The sequence below is a fragment of the Mchenga conophoros genome, linkage group LG6 (genome assembly GCF_057382185.1).
Source record: "Mchenga conophoros isolate Kocher_MC1m ecotype Shallow Benthic linkage group LG6, M_conophoros_male_GT1.1, whole genome shotgun sequence".
NCBI classification, from domain to species: domain Eukaryota; kingdom Metazoa; phylum Chordata; class Actinopteri; order Cichliformes; family Cichlidae; genus Mchenga; species Mchenga conophoros.
This window is the reverse complement of record NC_140531.1, coordinates 16823116-16843505: the sequence shown is the minus strand read 5'-3', so window position 1 is coordinate 16843505 and position 20390 is coordinate 16823116. Positions and strand designations below refer to the sequence as shown.

At 38.9% G+C, this 20390-nt stretch overlaps 1 protein-coding gene across 7 annotated transcripts in view; it reads right to left on the bottom strand.

Annotated features, from left to right (window-relative positions):
• fbxw7 (F-box and WD repeat domain containing 7) overlaps nucleotides 1-18870 on the bottom strand; it is a 138190-nt gene extending 119320 nt beyond the window's left edge. For 2 of the 7 annotated variants that reach the window (XM_085276536.1, XM_085276534.1), the window contains exons 1-2: nucleotides 18399-18870; nucleotides 3273-3389 (exon numbers count right to left, since the gene is read on the bottom strand). The gene's annotated coding sequence lies outside the window, so the exon portion shown is untranslated. Of the gene's footprint in view, nucleotides 1-3272; nucleotides 3390-3528; nucleotides 3768-18398 lie in introns of those variants that run through there. The other 5 variants (XM_085276540.1, XM_085276537.1, XM_085276539.1 and 2 more) reach the window with 4 other exon arrangements.
• Nucleotides 18871-20390: the final 1520 nt, after the last annotated feature.

Sequence of the window (20390 nt, the reverse complement as noted above, 5' to 3'; positions counted from 1 at the left end):
TACATATGCGTACCGAACCGAAAGCACTGTATCGAACGGTTCAATATCGATACGAGTATCGTTGCACCCCTAATAAATATGTAGAACGGGATGCCGCAGTAGTTAAATGAAGTGAAGTGTCTAAAACACCATCCCTCACTCCTCACCTATTTTAACTGTGAGCTTGACTAGCAATCACTTTAAGGAAAGATGAGATGGGAGTTTAATTTAAACAGCTACAATCTAATTAATTGACGTTAAGCGGTACACCCGCAAGTACTGAAAGCAACTAGCTGGCTTTTGTACTCTACCTGTAACAGGTGATTAGCTGGAAGCCCGTGTGCATCTGTCAGTGATGCTGCTGGTGGAGCCCAAAGTATTTATATAAATAGAACACAAAGAATATTTACATAAATATAAACTCCTCCTACTATATAAATAAATTCAACACCACAGATGCTCAGGATGATTATGCAAACCACTATTTTCAGGTAGACGAACTTCCAGTCCCCACTAAAGTATACCTTTACTTTAACCCCTGTAGCTAATTTTAAAACTATTATATAGCATTTACACAGCTCAGCCCAAAAGAGACAAAAATGTAAAAATAAAAAATAAAAATAAAAATCAGGGGGGAAAAAAATATATATATATGTATCAGAGAAAAGGGAAAGACAAAAACAAATGTCAACCACTGAATCATACGTTGAACTGTTGCAACAAGTAGTTAATTGACAGGTCAATTAATGAGAAATACAGCTGTGATAATTTTGTGAGGCCATTTCATTATTAACGAATAGCTTTCAAACAAAGAAAACATGTAAAGACTGGGCTTTTGGAAACGCTAGTCCACATATTTACTTTTTTCCTATATTTGCAATAAATGGATAAGAAAATGACCTGGAGATGAACAGATACTGAAAACTACTCAAAGCCATAAAGGAATGCTAAAATAGTTTCGTAGGGTGGCTTATAATACAGTGATCATGTTTCAGTATAAAAAGATTTGGTTGGATTTGTCAGTTTCTTTCTCAGGGAAAAAAAAAAAAAACTTGACTGTGGGCCAAGGGTGAACAAAATACATTATTTAAATACAGGTGTCAACAGCAAAACAATCTCTCTCTCAAAGTATTCAAAACCATGTTACACTTACGAACCCCATTACATAAGTGCACATAGGGCTGCTCAATTAATCGAATTTTAATCACGATTACGATCTGGGCTTTCAACGATCATTAAAAATGACTGAGCCGATTATTAGCCCCTCCCTCATGCTTTACTCTCGCGCTGCTCCGTGTGGCAAATCAAGCGCACTGCTCTGCATTTCGAATACTTAAGAGGACCCGAAGGAAGCTCAGAAAGCTAAGCAGAAGTTATTTGGAGAGGAGAGTGACTGCCGTTGGTTGAAAAGAGAGGTAAAAAAAAAAAACCTTCAGTGGTGTGGAAACATTATGGGTTCGCGGAGTCAGACGTGGATCAAGTAGACACAGTGTGTAAACTTTGCTACGGTGTAGTAGCTGCACCACAGAGCAACACTGCAAAGTTCACTAAACATAGATGTTTACATTTTTCATTTATTTCTTATATTGCAAACATTTGCACTGTTATCAGTATTTGCACACTATTTTATATTATTCAATACATTGTTATTGTTAACCCTTTAAAGCCGGTCAGAGCAGCATGCTCGTTTTGTGTAACTATTTTTAAATCCCTGTAGAACCTGAACCGCTAAGCTAGCACAATAAATTTTTCTCCATATGAAACCAGAGGAGTTGTACTTACATCTTATGCCATCAGCTTGTCCTCGGTCACGGTTTCCTTCCACATATAGCTTTGCAAAAAGTGCATAAAAAGCGCTTGCAGGAACAAAAACATAATATTCCAGAAACAGGCTTTGCCGATCTGATCAGCTGTTCCTAACACTTCCCACATTGAAAAAGACGTCAACACGAACTATGGCAAGTGACGTCATTTTCGTGGAAAATGTAGTTTTTTACTTGTAGGCCTTAGAACTCGAATTGCACTGCTGGAAATAGTTTATTTTGATGCACATGCACATTCTTTGCAAATTTGCATCATAGGATTGTTTTTTTTGTTTTTCCTGCAGTGTATATAAAAATTGCTGTATCTCCAAAAATAAAACTATGAAGACACTCAAAATAAATTTCCTGTGGTGGGAAACTATTTTTTGCAACTTTTTTGTATTTAAAGTTTTGAGGGATAAACCTCTTAAATTTCTCCAAGTAGAAATATATGTAAACAAAACCAAAACGATTTTCAATTTTTTTGTAGTTTATTGCACTTTTTTGCAATTAATGTAGTTACTATGGACTTAATACATACACATTTTTAAAATATAGGCTATAACAGTTGTATTGATGTATAGCAACTTGAAATGCTCCCAAAAATGGCACTACAGCATGTAAAAAAAAAATAATATAAGCTCTGGCGGACTTGGTTCTATGGTAGATCTTAAAGGGTTAAATAAATATCGTCAAATAATCGTGATCTCAATTTCAGTGAAAATAATCGTGATTATCATTTTTGCCATAATCGAGCAGCCCTAAGTGCACATATGACCAGATATTCACCTGCCATTTACCTATCGGCTAATACGGCCAGGATTACAGTCTCTTGGAAACAGACAACTGCTACCACCATGGATACCTAGTTTTTCTTATTGTACTCCCTAATCTAGTAGAACAACACATGCCAACATGTCTCATGCACATTCACTGGCGACCCTAGTGGGTCCAACTCAGGGGTGCTGAGATAATGAAAGCCATTATGTCCCTGTTAACTCCAGTTTAATTTTTGTTTATTCGGTGACACTGATGAACTGAGAAAAAAAAGGAGAAAAAAAGAAAAGGAAAAAAAAAAAACTCCTTTCCCCTCCCCAGAACAAAAATGAGGGGGAAAAAAAAAAATTATCTCTATATCTATCTCTCTATCTATATCTATATATATATAAAAATAAAAATTGGCCAAATACCGTCAATAGTCTAGCGCATTTACAGGAATATATTTGACTACAACTCCTCTATATTAACAACATATCTTCTCCTTTTAAAGTTTCATCACTGCATGAATATGTTTCAAGCCAACAATGCATTTCAAATAGAAGTGGGCATTTAAACCTTATGCTCTGCACAACAGTTAAAAATTTAAATCATTCATACTGGAGAGGAGGACAAAAAACATAAAAGTCAGTAAAGAAGTAAAAAACAACAGTTTTCTAAAGAAAAGAAAATCTGTCAGTCAATGGACTGCGTAGTAGCTCTGGAAAAGCTTGCCTGTGCTTGAGGGGCAGGGGGTACAATGTGTTATCTGCAGCGCCACAGACCTTCCTCCTTTGAAGTGTTGCTGAACCACCGACTGCGCCAGGGACAGTGAAGGTGGAAGGCAGGAGGCTGGAAGGGGGGGTATAGAAACCAACAAAGTGAGGTACAGAAAACATCAGATGCACAAACAGTTTAACTTGTGATGTACTACATGCACCTCAGAGACTATTTACACTGTTATTTCTGAAGCAGAGCAAAGGAAATTCACATGATTATTTTTCCTCTCCTTTTTCAAGGTCCTGTTTGGGGCAGCCGTGTTTCCTTTGGCGAGTAATGAAGAAAGCATTTGGTGGCCATGTGTTGAACGATTGGCTGCGAGGTTGGAGAGGGGAAGTACATGGGACGAGCTGGATGGCAAGGAAAGTGAATCGACTGACTGTTCTGCCTGTTCCCTCTGTTCACCGAAACTCTCCCTCAAGGATTATCCTCTCTAATAGACTTAAAGGCACTTTAACTGAGCTGCCAGCTGCCTGCGTCCCTGGTGGAAAGCAACCCAGGTCAAGTCTGAGGGAGGATATCCTACCATGACAATGCAACACATTCCTAGAGTGCCTCAAACTTGCATCAAAGTAAAATAAATGTAACCACTCGTACCAAATACTGAAAGTAAATTAAATATTTAGTAGAACAGAAAAACAGCCTTACTTCACATTCAACGCAAACACATACAAGAGCTTGAACACTAACAGCTGCAACGACAATGCCACTCACGACCATCATGAGATGTGAACCTTGGGCAATGTTACAATATGTATTCTTAAAATATGTGTATAGAAGAAGAAAAAATTCACACTGTTAAAGTATTACAGAGCTACAGTAAGTGTGACCAGAGCTTAAGCAGCTACACACTCCACACCTACTTTTTTGATAAACAGTAAATAATTCATCCATGAGGAGAAAAATGTGGGCCAGAGAGCTGTAATCTGCATAACTCTGAATTTCACTGCAGAGTTTTAAGGAAATTTCTGTGTCACACACTGCCATGGAAAAAGAAACGACTTTGATTAAATGTATTGAAATCACACACACAAAATAACTTAAAACCGCAGATTGTTATGTTGTGTTGGTGTCATGTAGAACCCACATCATATAGAAACGCCAACAATAAACACCACATTTATGGCGAAACTAAGATTTACTGTTCTCAGCCAATGTGGGAAACTGCAAGATGTGAGGTCTGTGCCAAGTGAAGACAGCAGCAAAAGACAAGCGCAGGATTCTGCAATAAACTCAGCTCTTTTGTTAGGAAAAAGAAAATGAATAATTAGGTCAAGGCTTCTCTGTTGTGGTCCACAGGGAATAGAGACCTGTTGATTTTCTTTCATGACATCTAATCATGGACTAATTTAGACACAACCTGCATTCCTTTGTTGAGTTTATTCATTCTGACCTCTTTTTGGGCTGATGAAATGCCAGCTTATTATGAAACAGTAGCTATTCAACAGTTGTAGGCCTACGGCAATATGAGGATGCTCAATGTCTGAAACATTTCATTTTTGTCTAGAACGTCAAAACAATTGTAATAAAAAGGTCAGTATATCTACCTTTTAACTAATAGGTCATTAACCTACAGGGAAGCCTGCCAAACTGTTCCACAAACAAATCACTCAGTATGACCAATTAATCTTTAAAATACTGTATTATGTATTTAAAAACAAAAACCCAGCTGTGATGCTCAGGATATTATCCTATTTCAGTAATGTGTAAAATGCTCATTTTGCTGAGGGATAGATGCTCAATTAATTAACCAATAGCTCTAACCAATGAACTTCAGTCTCTGAGCAGGAAGATAAAATATTCTTTTCACGCTACATTTTATAAATATTAGCAGAGAGCCACTAATCACAGAAGTTTAGCCAGATTTCTGAACCCGTTCCAAAGTGAAGTGCTGTGAAACTAGTTCAAACAAATCCAGGACTTTGCACAAACTACTCCCTCCCAAATTTTATTGTAAAGTTCTCTAAATTTTAGTTTTCAGTTACTACAGCAGGACATGATTGAGAGCACTCTAGTTCATGTAAGTCAAGTCGAGACTTGCAGTAACACAATGTGAACAAGGAACAGACACAAACTACGTGAGCAGAAGTGCCTGACTTCATGACTTCAACACAGGCTTGGTGATGTGGCACAGAGGTCTGGCCAGGTCCTCTTGGACCATGAGACATCGGGAGACCTCTGACCAGGCATGTAAGGGAAGCCTCCATTCACAAAGGCAGACGTTTCCATGCCAACAGCAAAGAGGCCTTTCAAACAGGTTTTGTGCTGCACCTCTGCTGCAGTCTCAGAGAAGGACCGGTGGGCATTTGAGAGGAAATGGGTTGTGGGAGGCAGTGAAGAGATGCAATTGTGTTAAGGTGAGATGGAAAAGGACTGAACAAAATGACCCACAGCCTGAAGGCATTTTGTGATGGGAAATTACAAAAGAAAAGGCTAGACGGCTCAAATCACTTTTGTCCCTTTTAAACGTATGAAGACATAGGAACATCGGTGGCTTTATCAATCTGTCAAAGTGACGGCATTCTGTCAGTCCGACAGCAGACCCACAATATTGCCAGAACAAGCCGCAGTACCCAAATCAATGTGTGGTATGAGTGAAATTTGACAATACAAGTGCTGTATAATCCATTACTGGGTTTAGGCTGTATATTCCAGCCCCAGCAGCCTGCCTAACTTTAGTTGACTCCCATAACAGGCTCAAGCATAGTGGGAGGTTTAGACACAATAGAAACAAAAAGGTTCAACAGCCAAGTAAGCTAATGTTTATTATTAGCATGCTGCCATGAATATTTTCCCCATATTTTTCAAATGAAAAACAAATATTTAAAAAAAATAATAACTATACACAACACTAAAACCATTTTATCTGGTCAAATGACAGCCATCCACGTATGTCTACTAATTACCATCTTTCCCCATTTCCCCAGTGTTGACAGGGTTAATATATCCTAAAGTTCTTATAATATCATATTACCCTAACAGAGCACTTCACTCTCATACTTCAGGCTTACTTGTGGTTTCTAAAAGTAGAATGGGTGGCAGAGCCTTCAGGCCCTTCACCTCAGGAAACAGCTCCCAGTTTGGATTCCTCTTTGATAAAGACTATAGTTGATGCTCATTTAGGTGACCCTGAACTATCCCTTAATTATGCTGCTACAGACACAGCCTGCAGGATTTCATGTGACGCACTAAGCACTACTATTCCACTCACCTCTTTTCATTCATCATACATTTATATCCTCCTGAGAACTGAGGAAAAGAGATTCTTCCGATTGAACGTTTTGATTTCCTTCCTCTTTGGAGCTAAAAGAGGCCACCCAAACGCATGAGATATCAATGGAAAGGATGTTCTCTATTTAGCACAACAAGACTTATTAAGGTAGCTCAAATAAGTCAAAATATATAGACCAAAAAACATCCAAAAATGTCCATTGCACAGGCCACAAATGAAAAGGCTGGTTCTCAGGAGGATATACCATTGCAGCATGTCATTATATTTGTGTCTTGTCTCTCCCTTAGTCTAGTCTCCTGTTCACCTGCCCCTGCCCCTCCAAGAGCCTGGTTCTTCTGGAGATTTCTTCCTTTTAAAAAGGGAGCTTTTCCTTCCAACTATCATAAAGTCCTTGCTCACAGGGGATTGATTGTTTGATTGTAGGGTCTTTACCTTTTAGTATAAAAATTTGGTCCTATATAAATGAGCTGAACTGAAAAAGTTTCCTGGCAGAAACTGCATTGTAGCAGACTTTTCATACCATGGAGGCTCTATGTTTCGCTAGTAACTCTGATTATGAAAACTACTTCTATGTGTAGTGAGGCATTATAGATCCACATTTAGTAAAAGTTACTTATTGAAAGTTCAGGTCTTCAATAGGGACTTATAAACTGTGACTATGTGGTGCCTTGTGTGCCTGAAGTGACATACACACGCCACGTCAATGGAAAAAAATATATTTATTTATTTATTTATTTATTTTTATATATATATATATATATATATATATATATATATATATATATATATATATATATATATATATATATATATATATATATATATATATATATATATAATTACTATGTATTAACTACATAGTGATTATGTAGTTACTATGGACTTAATGCATACATATTAGGGCTGGGCCATATTATACCGTTCACAGTAATACCGGTATAATGTTAGGCTACGATAGGAAAATGAAATATCGCGATAGAATATGAGTAAAACACGCATGCGCAGTGCCTTTGTTTTCATACGCACATGGCCGATTGTTGAGTGAAACAGATGAACCAGAATTGGTTTGTAAAAATGGTGCAACTTCAGTGATGTGGAACTGGTTTGGTGTTTGTCCGTCAGATACACGACAAAGCACATTTTTTTTGCAGAACATGCAAGCGGCCGTCGGACTAAGATGCCCTTAAATCTGGGAGTAATCTGGGTCCTAAACTCCGTATACTTCAGGTCAAACGAACACTGCAGCATCACTAAGAGTTAAAAACTGTCTAAATTCTTTCATCTTTAATAAAACGATCAGCATTGCTGCTTTACCAGGTGTAACTATGAAGTTTAACTTCCAGGCATCCATGAAAACAAAATGTATTACATTTAACGGAGTTAGAAGCTAGCAGGAAGCTAGCGGAAGTTAGCTCGCTAGTTTCGCTAGTTACCTAAGCATGATATAGCATGTTCTGACTGAGAGATTTCTGAAAAAAAAAATCAAACGTACAGCTCTGCTATCACTTCCAACATAAATGAAGACAGGAAACTAAACAGCAGTGACGTTTGTAGGGTTACTGAAGTTGGGCTAGCTGGTATATAATTATGTGCTACGTGATCGCTAGCGACACAGCTATGTTAGCATAACATAAACAGTGAAGCTGGAGGACAAACACTAACACTTTTCCACTTATAAAAGTTAACGTGAAGGTTCTTCATGGTTAGAGACAAATGCAATCGCATGGCAGGATGCTGTAAAAGGACCAATCTTCAGTCAGGAGAACAACTGAGATAATCCATCCACAATACGAGGTTAGTCATTAATATACTGCAACAACATGGGAATAGAGCCGCTGCCAGAGAATTCAACATTAATGAATCAATGGTACAGAAGTGGAGGAAGCAAGAAGAATGAGTTTAATAAAGTTTGATTTATCTGACTGCTTTGTTTCGCTTAATGTGCCTTATAATCCCGTGCAGCTTACGGTCCGAAAAATACGTACTGCACACTGCAGTTTAATGTTGCAAAGCACCTCTTTTTAACTTCAGTGGATATTATACATGGTTATGCTCAGGATATGTCAGCCCATTTCTACTGGAAATGCCTTTTGGTTAAACTTTCAGCAAGGAATTTGCATTTGCACTGTTACATTTTTATAAAGCTTTAATGTACATAAAAACCAGCTTCTTGTTTAAGTGAAAATAAATGATAGGTTGTCTTTTTGCGCTAGTAATGTTGTGGAGTTGTATTTTGTCTCGCATCAATTATATCGTCAGTTATATCGTTATCGCAAATTTTCAAATATATATCGTGATAAATATTTTTGGCCATATCGCCCTGCTCTAATACATATTATTAAAATATGGGCTATAGCAGTTATATAGCAACTTGAAATGCTCCCACAAATGGCACTACAGCATGTAAAAATATAATATAAGCTCTGGCGGACTTGGTTCTATAGTAGGTCTTAAAGGGTTAAATAAATATCGTCAAATAATCGAGATCTCAATTTCAGTGAAAATAATCGTGATTATCATTTTTGCCATAATCAAGCAGCCCATTTATTTATATATATATATATATATATATATATATATATATATATATATATATATATATTTATTTGATGTGGAGATAATTTTTAAGATTATAACAAATCTGTAAAGTTACAACTGTTACAATTATGTAAATCTGAGCGACTCACTTTCAAAAAGCTCGTGAAGAGATACTGCTGTAAATTCTCACCTGTGCACAAGCATACACGTGCACTTTGTTCCAGGGTGCTGGCAAAGTCTGATCTGGCTGCCTCTAACACTTTCTTTTCACATGCACTTTCATCAAAACGTTTAAGGGGGTATAGTGCATGTGTGAAAAGTGCTCATTTGTGTTTATGTAAAACTTGCTCCTCTAGTTTCAGCTCCAGCACGTAACCAGTACATAGATATTTAGTACGTAGCCATCAATTGGGTGTGAAAGCAGCTCACTGTTCGAGTTGTGCCTGATCAACACTTCAAAGAAGAAATAAAGTATTCCTTCTCAGAGGACAAAGACAAAGAGATGCTATTTGTACTTTCATATCTTTGGCTGTTGATAATATGCTCTGCTGCAGTATAATTGTGGACCCTAATATATCCACTCTTGACTTTTGTCCCAGACTGCCACTTTCTTCTGTCCCTGCACTGTGTCACCTAGTGTTCAAAACACAGCCCACATCAAAGCAAAATGCCTGGGAGATTTCTCCCCATGTTCATTACCCAGCTCAGAGCTACATGGCACAGCACTGAATTATTAACATACTCCTTGCGCCTCACAGATACTGAGCAAACGGGCCGTTTACAAGCACAGAATAAACCCATACTTTGCTCTTAAGGCTCCAGTAAATCCTCAGAGTAACTCAAACTGACAAAGCAAGCATTTAGAAGAGAGCATTTTTAAAAGGCACAAAACAGAGGATGGTATCACACTGCTAACGACAAAGTTACAGATGATGGAGGTATGCAATAAGCCGAGAAAGAGAATTCAAATATTATAAATATTACATTCTTCATGAGTATAGGAGGAAGAGAAAATGTGCGTCTGATAGCGTAAGATAAGATAGCTAGGGAAGGCCTGAAGCTGTGAATTAGATAGGTTTCATAGATATCATGCGGGGATGTCGTGGCATTGACATCATGGTCATATTACTATAATGATCGTATCATATATACACATACATAGGGCTGGGCGATATGACCCAAAATTCATATCTCGATATTTTTTTTTTTAAAGCCATAAAGTAAGAACAAAAAGAGAGTTCTTAGTCCAAGCTGTGTCCCAGATGTCACACAGGCATTTCTATTAACATAGAGCATAGATGTACATAAGATTTACTCAAAAATAAATTATGAGCATTTATTAAATAATAATGCTCCATAAATAAAAGAAAACAATGTTGTTTTTGTGCATAACAAAAAGCTCACAATTGTGCAGTCAAAATGTAAACTAAAAGACGCTGAGCATAATAACAAAGACAGATTTCACAGCTGCTCTGTTCCTAACTTCTACTGTGTGACTGACAGCATTGAGTTTGAAATCCTCTTCGTAACCACGTCTCTTAACAGGTGCCATTTATAGTCCTTATACACAGTAAGGTAATATTACGTTGAAGCACAGTACGTATCACTCCACGAAGGCTCCTCGGTAGCCGTAATGCTCTGACAATCCATCAAGCGGTGCAGCACCGTAGCTTACCAACGTCATACTAAAACATTTTTTTTGACAGATTGCTGAGCGCCGTGTTCCACATAAAAATCGGTTCGCGGCCATCAAGCACAAACAGAATTCATACATAAGGCGCGCTGTCAACTTTTGAGAAAATGCAAGGATTTTAGGCTGTGCAGCGCCTCTGGGCTGCATGGCGTTAGCGTGGTTAGCTCGTTAGCGTGGTTAGCTAGCTAACACGTTGACGGCGTCCAGTCCCACGCACGGGGCGAAGTGCAGTAACTCGGACACGGCAAATCTCCGTTAACATCTTGTCGCTTCCTGCAGGTGAAGCGATGGGGGAGGAGGGGGAGCTGTGTTCAGTGAAGGAGGGGCGAGGCCGAGTAACGTTGCGTAAAGACAAAAGTGGACGAAAGAGAGGCAAACTTGCGGCTCCACAAGTATAATTATAACGTAGACTATATCGATATAAAGGATATTGTCACACCTTATATCTCGTATAAAAATATATCGATATTTTTTAAAAACTCGATATATCGCCCAGCCCTACACATACATATAAATCAAACCAGGTAACTTTAAGCAAATTAACTTTAAGCAAATTCTTAATAAAACCCTTTGTCGTCATTGTCCCCACCCCACCCCTATACTCCACCTGTGGGAGTCACCCACTGTTTAAGAACCACTCCTCTAATGTGTCGATGTGACTAACTGCAGCTGCATCAGGAAAGGCCTTGCCCAGGCAGCAGACACGTATACAGAATTCTTCATATCAGGCCACAGAATTAAAATCACCAGAAATAACTAAACAGCTATTTTACTTTTCTGGTTTCATGTCTACTCACAACTCCCAGTAACGCCCCCAACAACAATGCTAATTTTAAAACAAGGTAAGCCATCATTACAAAGAATTGCAGGTTCTCAAGCTGAGGAGAGGCAGCAGTGGAGATAAAGGCTCTAGTGTGTGTTGTAATGTCTGACCCTAATAACAATAATTGTGCCCTTTTTTCTTTATGTTGCTGTACTTTGTTGCCACAAAGGACCACTTGATGACTTTAAGTTACTCTTCAAGAGATTTCCTTGAGACTGGAGATCCTCTTGGAACTCCCCACGGAAAAGCCCCTTTAATGTCCTTCCCATGCTTATGAAGACAGTTTCATTTCCCTCCTCATTTCCCAGTTTACATACACAGCTGAATAAGTCTTTAAGTATGCAAACTACACAGCACCTCTCTACACATTTGCTGCTGTCACCCCTTTCCCGTTTCCCTCTGTGGATTGCACCATTTAAACCTAATGTCTTTCAACCATCTGTCCCCTCTGCTCCAAAGCTGTCCATCTGTAGAAATCCCATTACCCTCTCAATTTGGTATATTAGACACAACTCAAAGATTCAAGCAACACTTCCCACTTTTAAGCTTTCCTCCAAACATAAACAGTGGCTTGAACATCCGTTTACCACTTGAAAACACAACCCCCACAGAGTAACTGACTTGTACTATCTCTCTCCATATGTAAGGAGTCTTAAAACTAGACAAGCAACCCTGAGTAGTAGCTTTGTTAGGAATAGCCAGCATCTGGAAAGCAGACTGATTCACTCACTGGTTACAAAATATGCATATATGTTTTCCTCAGTTGAAGATTTCAGACTGAGTGTGGATTTACTAAGGCCAGTCTCCCCATATGCAACGTAAACAATGTCCACCATCTTCATGCTTTGCCAACACAAGTTTCAAAGACAGGAAATCTCACCGTCCATGAGAACAGTATTAGGAAAGCCCTGATGTCAGTAACACAGCAACAGTAAGGAGTGTGGGAATGTGAAGCTTTACGCAAACAACGTCCAGGATACCCTGTCATAATCTTTAAGGGCTTGCAGCAATCCATAAACTAAACTTCCAAGTAATTTTTTTAACCTAATTTTGTGTACCAGTTTCATTTCACTGCAATATGAGAGGCTTTACCTTGTTTCTGTCATTTACCCTGTACTCATAACAGGTTACAGATTTCCAGCTTTAAAGAAGCTAAGCTTTTGTCTTCTCCCCCCCACTCTCTCTCCCTCTCTTCAACAACCTTGAATCTTGTTTAAAGCTAGAAGCTCTGCTGCTGCTGGTGGCAGAAAAGTTGCTAGTCCTGACCAGGGCAGTAGCAGCTCTCCGACACACACCAACAACCAAATCTGAGGGGAGAAAAACAAAGAAAAAGAAAAAAAGAAAATAAAAAGAGAGATGCACAGAGGGGGGGGAAAACATACAGTTGGCAGTGAAGGCAGGTGGGAAGATTGCTTGTATCTCTCCCTCTCCCCAAACACAAGAAAAACAGGAATCACAACAAAGATCAAGTATTTGACCTTTGGAAACAATCGATAATGGAATAACTAAAATCCTATCAATACTGATCCATATTTTTGTGTAAAAATAAATTGAAAATATGCAGTTCGTCTTAAACACTTTCAGCCTATCCTTGAATGTGAATTCTCTGATCTTCATTAGCATACACTGCCCTGCTGGAGGAGAGAGGAGAAGATAGAGTACATCCCCCCCCCCAAAAAAAACCCAAAACAAAAAACCCAGCATACATTTAACTGAAGGGTTTAATAATGTTAATAATGTTCTTGTTGCAACCATTTTCAAAGGGGGTACATAATGGGCTGGCTATGAAAAACAAACCCCAGAGAGCAGCTTAGTTTGTACATATTAACCCTTTACAGCCGATCGGAGCGGGCACGCTCTGTTTTGCGTAACTATTTTTAAATCCCGGTAGCTCTGCAACCACGTAAGCTAGCGCAATAATTTTTTTTGCATATGAAACTGGAGGAGTTGTACTTACATCTTATGCCATCAGCTTGTCCTAGGTCACAGTTTCCTTCCACATATAGCTTTGCAAAAACTGCATAAAAATCACTTGCAGCAACAAAAACATGATATTCCAGAAACACGCTTCGCCGATCCAATCAGCTGTTTGTAACACTTCCTACGTCCATCAGCGTGAACTATCACATGACCGCATGACCTGCCCGAAACCGGAAGTGATGTCATTTTGCGGAAATGTAGTTTTTTTACCATCGTACCTCATGAGCTTATACTTGTGTTTTTAAAAGTTATGTTTGATTTCATGACTTTCTGTGTCGTTTCTGGGATGCTTAGGACTCATATTCCACTGCTGGAAATAGTTTATTGTGATGCATATGCTGTTATTTTGCAAATTTGCACTATAATATTTATTTTCGTTTTTCCTGCAGTATATAAAAATTGGTGTATTTCAAAAATAAAACTATGAAGACACTTAAAATAAATTTCCTGTGGTGGGAAACTAGTTTCTGCAACTTTTTTGTATTTACAGTTTTGAGGGATAAGCCTCTTAAATTTCTCTAACTAGAAATATATGTTAAAAAAACAAAAACGATTTTCAATTTTTTGTAGTTTATTACACTTTTTTGCAATTTATGTAATTACTATGCACCTAATGCAGACATATTATTAAAGTTTGGGCTATAATGGTTGTATTGATGTATAGCAACTTGAAATGCTCCCAAAAATGGCTCCACAGCATGTAAAAATATAATATAAGCTCTGGCGGACTTGGTTCTATGGTAGGTCTTAAAGGGTTAAAACAGCCTCTTCCAACACAGTTTCAGAAGTGCTGCCAAACAACAACCTGTTCAACGCAGTAAAAGACCAAATTAAAACCGTCCTCTCAAAACAACTACATCTGCCATTCCTATTCATCTGCTCCGCCGCCTGGCTTTTTACAGACGGCAGAGAGACGCGCTGCAGAAAAAGCCATAAAAATCTGAAATAATCTTGGAAAAATCTGAACATTCATCACATGAGAATGCAGAGCATCACACACTGGTATGATCAGGCACACAGCATCAAGTAAAGTGGTTGTACATGTCATAGGTGTTGAAAATAATTTTAAACTGCAATGACTGCTCACCTGACAGAAATGATCATGTTAGCGTTTTATTGCAATTAACTTTTTGCAGTGCACAATAACAAACTGCAATTTATCACCTTTTTCAAACTGCTAATTATGTTAAACTTAGGCAATATCTGTTTTATCAAAACATAGTTATCCCACTTCTTTTTTTTTTTGCTGCAAAAATCAACCCTGTCACTAAAACCTGCTATAAATGTTGCCATAAGACGGAGTCAGTCTGAGACTGAATAGGGGCTGTTGAAAAACCACATATCTGTTGCTGTCTACATAGACAGAAATCCAACTATCACATCTGCATTCTGCAACTGTTCTACAGGAATAAAGCCAGAATACAACCAGCTGGCAGCCAGTCAAATCAAGTCTCTTCAAGTTGTGCTCATTGACAAAGACTCAGATTTAAGGCAACGTGCTTGCAATCTGTCTGCATTTATAAGTCAGATAGTAATTATTTGCAAACCTTCAACATCTCTCAGAGTACAGTCAGTCCAAGTCAGACTGCAACTGTTTGCCGACCTGTGCAATCCCCTTACGATCAAAAGTGGCTTTGAATGTGCAAACCCTGAAGGCGTGGGCAACCATTTAGTTACCACAAATTGCCATCACTTGCGGAATGTGAAAAATTCAATACAGTCGCCAGACACCCACCACTTCTTCTGGTAAATGTAAGGAGGTTGCCGTCCTGTCCTATTCCTACTAGTGTGACTGAGCTTGCTCGGAATTAGGAAATAACTTTGTCAAGCTAAATGCATCCAGTGTTGGATGGTTTATTAAATTTAAATTTGTTCTGATAACCTTATTTCAGGATGCTGGTGCAGGAGATTCCCATATTATTTTAATTTATTTAATAAAATATCGATATTTGGTGTTCTTGTATTGATACTATATCGGCACAAAAAAATATCGCAATACTATGCTGCATTGAGCCCCCCCCCTACTATTTAGGAGATCTATTAACTGTCAGTGATTTTACAAACTCAAGTGTTAAACATTGGTTGGCTTCATCTTCTAAATATGAGGATTTGCTGGGTTTTGGGTTGGATTTTTTCCCCCTCTTCAGGATTATGCAACAGTAAATGACCTTATCTTTGTGTTTTGGACAGTTGATCGGACAACAGGACACAGCAAGAGCAATTCTCAGAAACAGATTGGCTAATCAAGAAAATAACATCCAGATTTGTTCATAATGACAATACAGGCTATTTGCAGTCTGATCATAATTAGTAATACTATGGGTTCAGAAAGCCTTCGTCTTCTATACAATAAATGTTTGCAGGCACTTAAAGGAAACTGAACAGGTACAAAAAATGTAATAAAATATTGTCCTTAACAGATCTCTGATCGTCAATCTTGGGCATGCATACATAGGTCACTTCAATATGACACAAAGTTAAGCCAGTACTAACAAATGAGACCCATTTTATCCTTCCATTTCTAATGATTAATAAACACCAGTGCTGAGAAAAAGAACATCATCAATTTTTGATCAAACAGAGGCAGATTTCCAGCTCCTGGCTGATCGGACCGTTTCATCTGTTATGTGCAACCCAAAGCACATTTTTAACCAGCAATCAATACAACAGCACTGAAATAAATGCTCCCTTTATGAAGCTTCTGGTGCTCAGCTTTTGTTGACACTCTTCCAGAGAAATGTTGTATCTCCTTTTTTTTTTTTTTTTTTTTTTTTTTTTAAAGAAAGCTGTAAATTATGTAATTTGGCAACTGAATGATATCCTATCAGCAGTGTGTCCACACTTCTGCAGTCAAACTCAGTATGGCAAAAGATATGCAACAGTGCTGCTGCACTTTTGTAATCAATGTGGTGCTTTATACTGCACAGATTACACAAGTATGTGTGTGCAAAGCATCACTCTTAGAATAGCAGCGTAACAAATATAGAAGGGAAGTGACAGAAGATTCATTCAAATGGACTGGCTGACATCTGTGCATCTTAACCAAAGTTGGTCATCTGACCTGACCTCACGACTCCCTCCCAAACTGAAATTAACATGAGCTGCACAATTTGATCCAAACTGACAAAACAGCACAAGAGAAAGATGCAGCATGGTTAAATAAGAGAGAATTGAATCTGAAACCGTTTAATGGTGCGCTTCAGTACTGCACTTCTGTTGTTTAAGAGAAATATGTAATGAATGCACACCCATTTGGGTTTGGCTATCGCTGCATATGAGGGGTTGTGGTCAAGTTTGAGTTTAAACTTGATGCACTCCAGTTTTACACAGCGGAGTAGAAATCTGGGTAGTTCCAAGTTCATGTTTGACTCGAGTTACATTGCATTTAATCAACAATACAAAACAAAAAAAACTATGGTAAAAACAATGTAATTAAGGCTTACACGATGAAACACAAGCTAAGGTCTCACAAGCATAATGAAGAACTGAAAATAATACGTATTGTTGGGCTGGTTTGTACTCTGCTGTTGCGACTCTGTTAGAACTGAAACAATTGGATGTCAGGGACACAAAGACAAGCCTGTCCACCACAGGAGAGTAAACATTAAGGCACCAGTAAAAAGAAATGGCCATACAGTTTTAGATCAACAACTTTCTAAAAATGTCTGGACAAAAGAGGAACATAATATTCATAACGGCTTGCAAGACTGTTGCATTAGGCTGCATTTACAGCATGTTAGGCGACTAACTGAATAAGGGATGTGGACTGTGCATCAAGCTGTCAGCTCAGTGTTGGTTTAACTAAAGCTGCCTCCTGTGACAAAACAATTTCAAGTCCTGTGATTTGCAAGAAATCAGAGCACAGCCACAATAACCTTAAAAGTCTTAAATCTCTCAGCTGTCAACATCCCATGAATTTAGTCCTCTGTTCCCCAAGATAAAGTCTGGATTTGGATAACTTTATAAAATTAACAGAAGTGACCTTTGCAGTGGCGCTATAAACATTTTTTAAACAGAAACCCTTGAACAGATGAAGAAATAGGAGCTGCCATACTAAACAGCATTTTTCTACTACACTTCGTGCTTTTGTGCTCCTTTCCTTTCTCCTTTATATGTGAATAGTGAAGCAAAGTTGCCTCTGGTGTGTTTAAGCTGCCTGGCAGCTGCCCAGGAGGAGTGGAGTCTGTGCAGCTATGCGTTTCATGGCATGTCTCAAACTGTTCATACAGGTTTGCAATCTATAATTTGACCATCCTGACGTCCATACTTTAGATTCATCGTTTGCTCTGCACACAGACATCAACTTGCTCTTCCTGTGGCTTCTTCCCAGTACATTGCTTTCTTTAGGACGTTTCCTTTTTCTGATCGAGGGTTTAAGAACAGAAAGTTGTATGCTGTACATTACCTCAAAACCTCGAGGCAAATCAGTGACTTTTTAAAGATGTAGACTGACTGAGTTAAAGTCAAGTTAAAGACCCACGGTTATCGGGTTAATGCGTGCACGGGCATTAAAGTCCTCGCACTCTGCAGCTGTTGACTCGGTTTGTTTAAAAAGCCCAGCGCTGGCCGGAGAGGCAGCCGAAGTAGGCAACAAACTTCATCCCGTGCAGCACATTCAGCTAAATCTGCTAACTTAAACTTCAACTCTGAGCGCTACCAAGCTCCACATCAACACAAGCTGGCTAACGTTAGCACTGCTAATAGCTAGCGACTGCGTTAGCAGGCTAATGCTAGGCCCTTTTCCCCACCGGTCCACCGCTGCAATATCCCCGAGCTGCGGTGCTGTACTTTGTAATTCGCATTGTTTTTATTTACCTGGGAAATGTGGCGATGGACACAAGTAGCAGGACTTTCCAGCGCTTCCTCCCGGTCGGGTATCCACAGCGAGGTATCCTTTGAGGCTTGAAGAAGCTAACGCTTGGAGGTAAACGCTCCTTCTTGGGTCTCCCAGCAGCAGCAGTCACTGCACCTGACCAACCTAGGCTAGCACGCTAGCACGACCTGCTAACTAGCCTCCACAAGCCAAGTTCGTATACTGTTAACTGGCTAGTCAAACACTGCTAACGCTAGCTGCTCTGCCAAACTGACCAGTGCACTGCTCGACCCGTTGACTCTGTGCTCTTACACGGTGATTTACGATCATTACAAGAGGCAGAAGAAACCCACGGAGCCCATATAGCGCGTCAGTAGTAAAAGACTTGCCGTCCGCAAGCTCCTCAACAGGGGCCAGGTCTGCTCCTCTCCTGGCTCTCCACCGACTGGAGAGAAGGGCTGTCGCAACTTGATGATGGCACGTTTTTGTTTGCTCCTGTGCGCGCTTACGTGAGATATACGTCCATGTGAAAAATAAATAAAGTAGGTTAATTTTTATAAATGCAACCAATGGCGGATCAAGTCTTACGAATTGATTCGTGTTAAATGTTAAAATTCCACTTTTTAAAAAAAAAATCACAAAAATAACTGACAAATTTATGGAAACATTTATAGAGACATTTATTTATGGAGACAAATGAGTTGTTTTTTTTTGTTTTTTAAAGTAGAAATTAAAGATAGTAGTTGATTGGGATTTTATTTCGAAATATTCCAAACATATTCCCCTGGAGTTTATTTCTCCCTCTCTGCAGTACTTTTATTATTACGTTATTATTTTTATTTTGACAAGGCTTCAAAGAGGGGTTTGTGAAAGCATTTATATCATGGCCTTAAACCCGACTTTAGCAACTTTAGAGCCAATGCAACATGCATAGGTCCGGAGAAAACATAGATACACATGTGACGTGCGTGATGTGCCTACCTTCCTGGGGTGGGGGGTGTCCTGTAAGGCTCAAGCAGTAGTTCTTCCTTTTATGACCTTTTCCTGTGCGGAGCTGGGTCCCTGGTGAATGTAAGACACTCTAGATAAGCCATCAGATTAACTTCACCTCGTTTTTCTTTTCTTTGTCTTGTCATCTTCTCCTTATTATTTATATGACAATTAATATTAGAATTATCATTTTTGTTGTTAATGGTCGTGATGACCATTCCCAGGTCTAAGCCTATGGCTACAATATAGAAACGTATTTGCCCCATTCCTGATTACTTGGTTTTTTTTTTATATTTGTCACGTTTCAGATCATCAAAAAAATTTTAATATTAGACAGAGATAACCAGAGTAAATACAAAATGCAGTTTTTAAACGATGATTTCATTTATTAAAGGAAAAGGCTATCCAAAGCAACCTGGAGCTGTGTGAAAAAGTAATTGTCCTCTTCTTGTTAAATCATGAATGAACTGTGATTCACCATTTATTTATTTGAAAAGTTGATTTCAGTTTCAGTAGCCACACTCAGGTGTGATTACTGCCAGACCTGTTAAATTAAGAAGTCACTTAAATAGCACTTCGCTCTCGCACTGCTGGCTTACTTGTTGTTCCTAGAGTATTTAAAAGTAGAATGGGAGGGAGAGGCTTCAGTTTTCAGACCCCTCTTCGGTGGAACCAGCTTCCGTTTTGGATTCGGGAGACAGACACTATCTCTACTTTTAAGATTAGGCTTAAAACTTTCCTTTTTGCTAGGTGACCCTGAATCCTCCCTTAGTTATGATGCAATAGACGTAGGCTGCCGGGGGATTTCCATGATGCATTGAGTTTTTCCTTTCCAGTCACCTTTCTCACTCACTATGTGTTAACAGACCTCTCTGCATTGAATCATATCTGTTATTAACCTCTGTCTCTCTTCCACAGCATGTCTTTTATCCTGTTTTCCTTCTCCCACCCCAACCGGTCGTAGCAGATGGCCGCCCCTCCCTGAGCCTGGTTCTCCCGGAGGT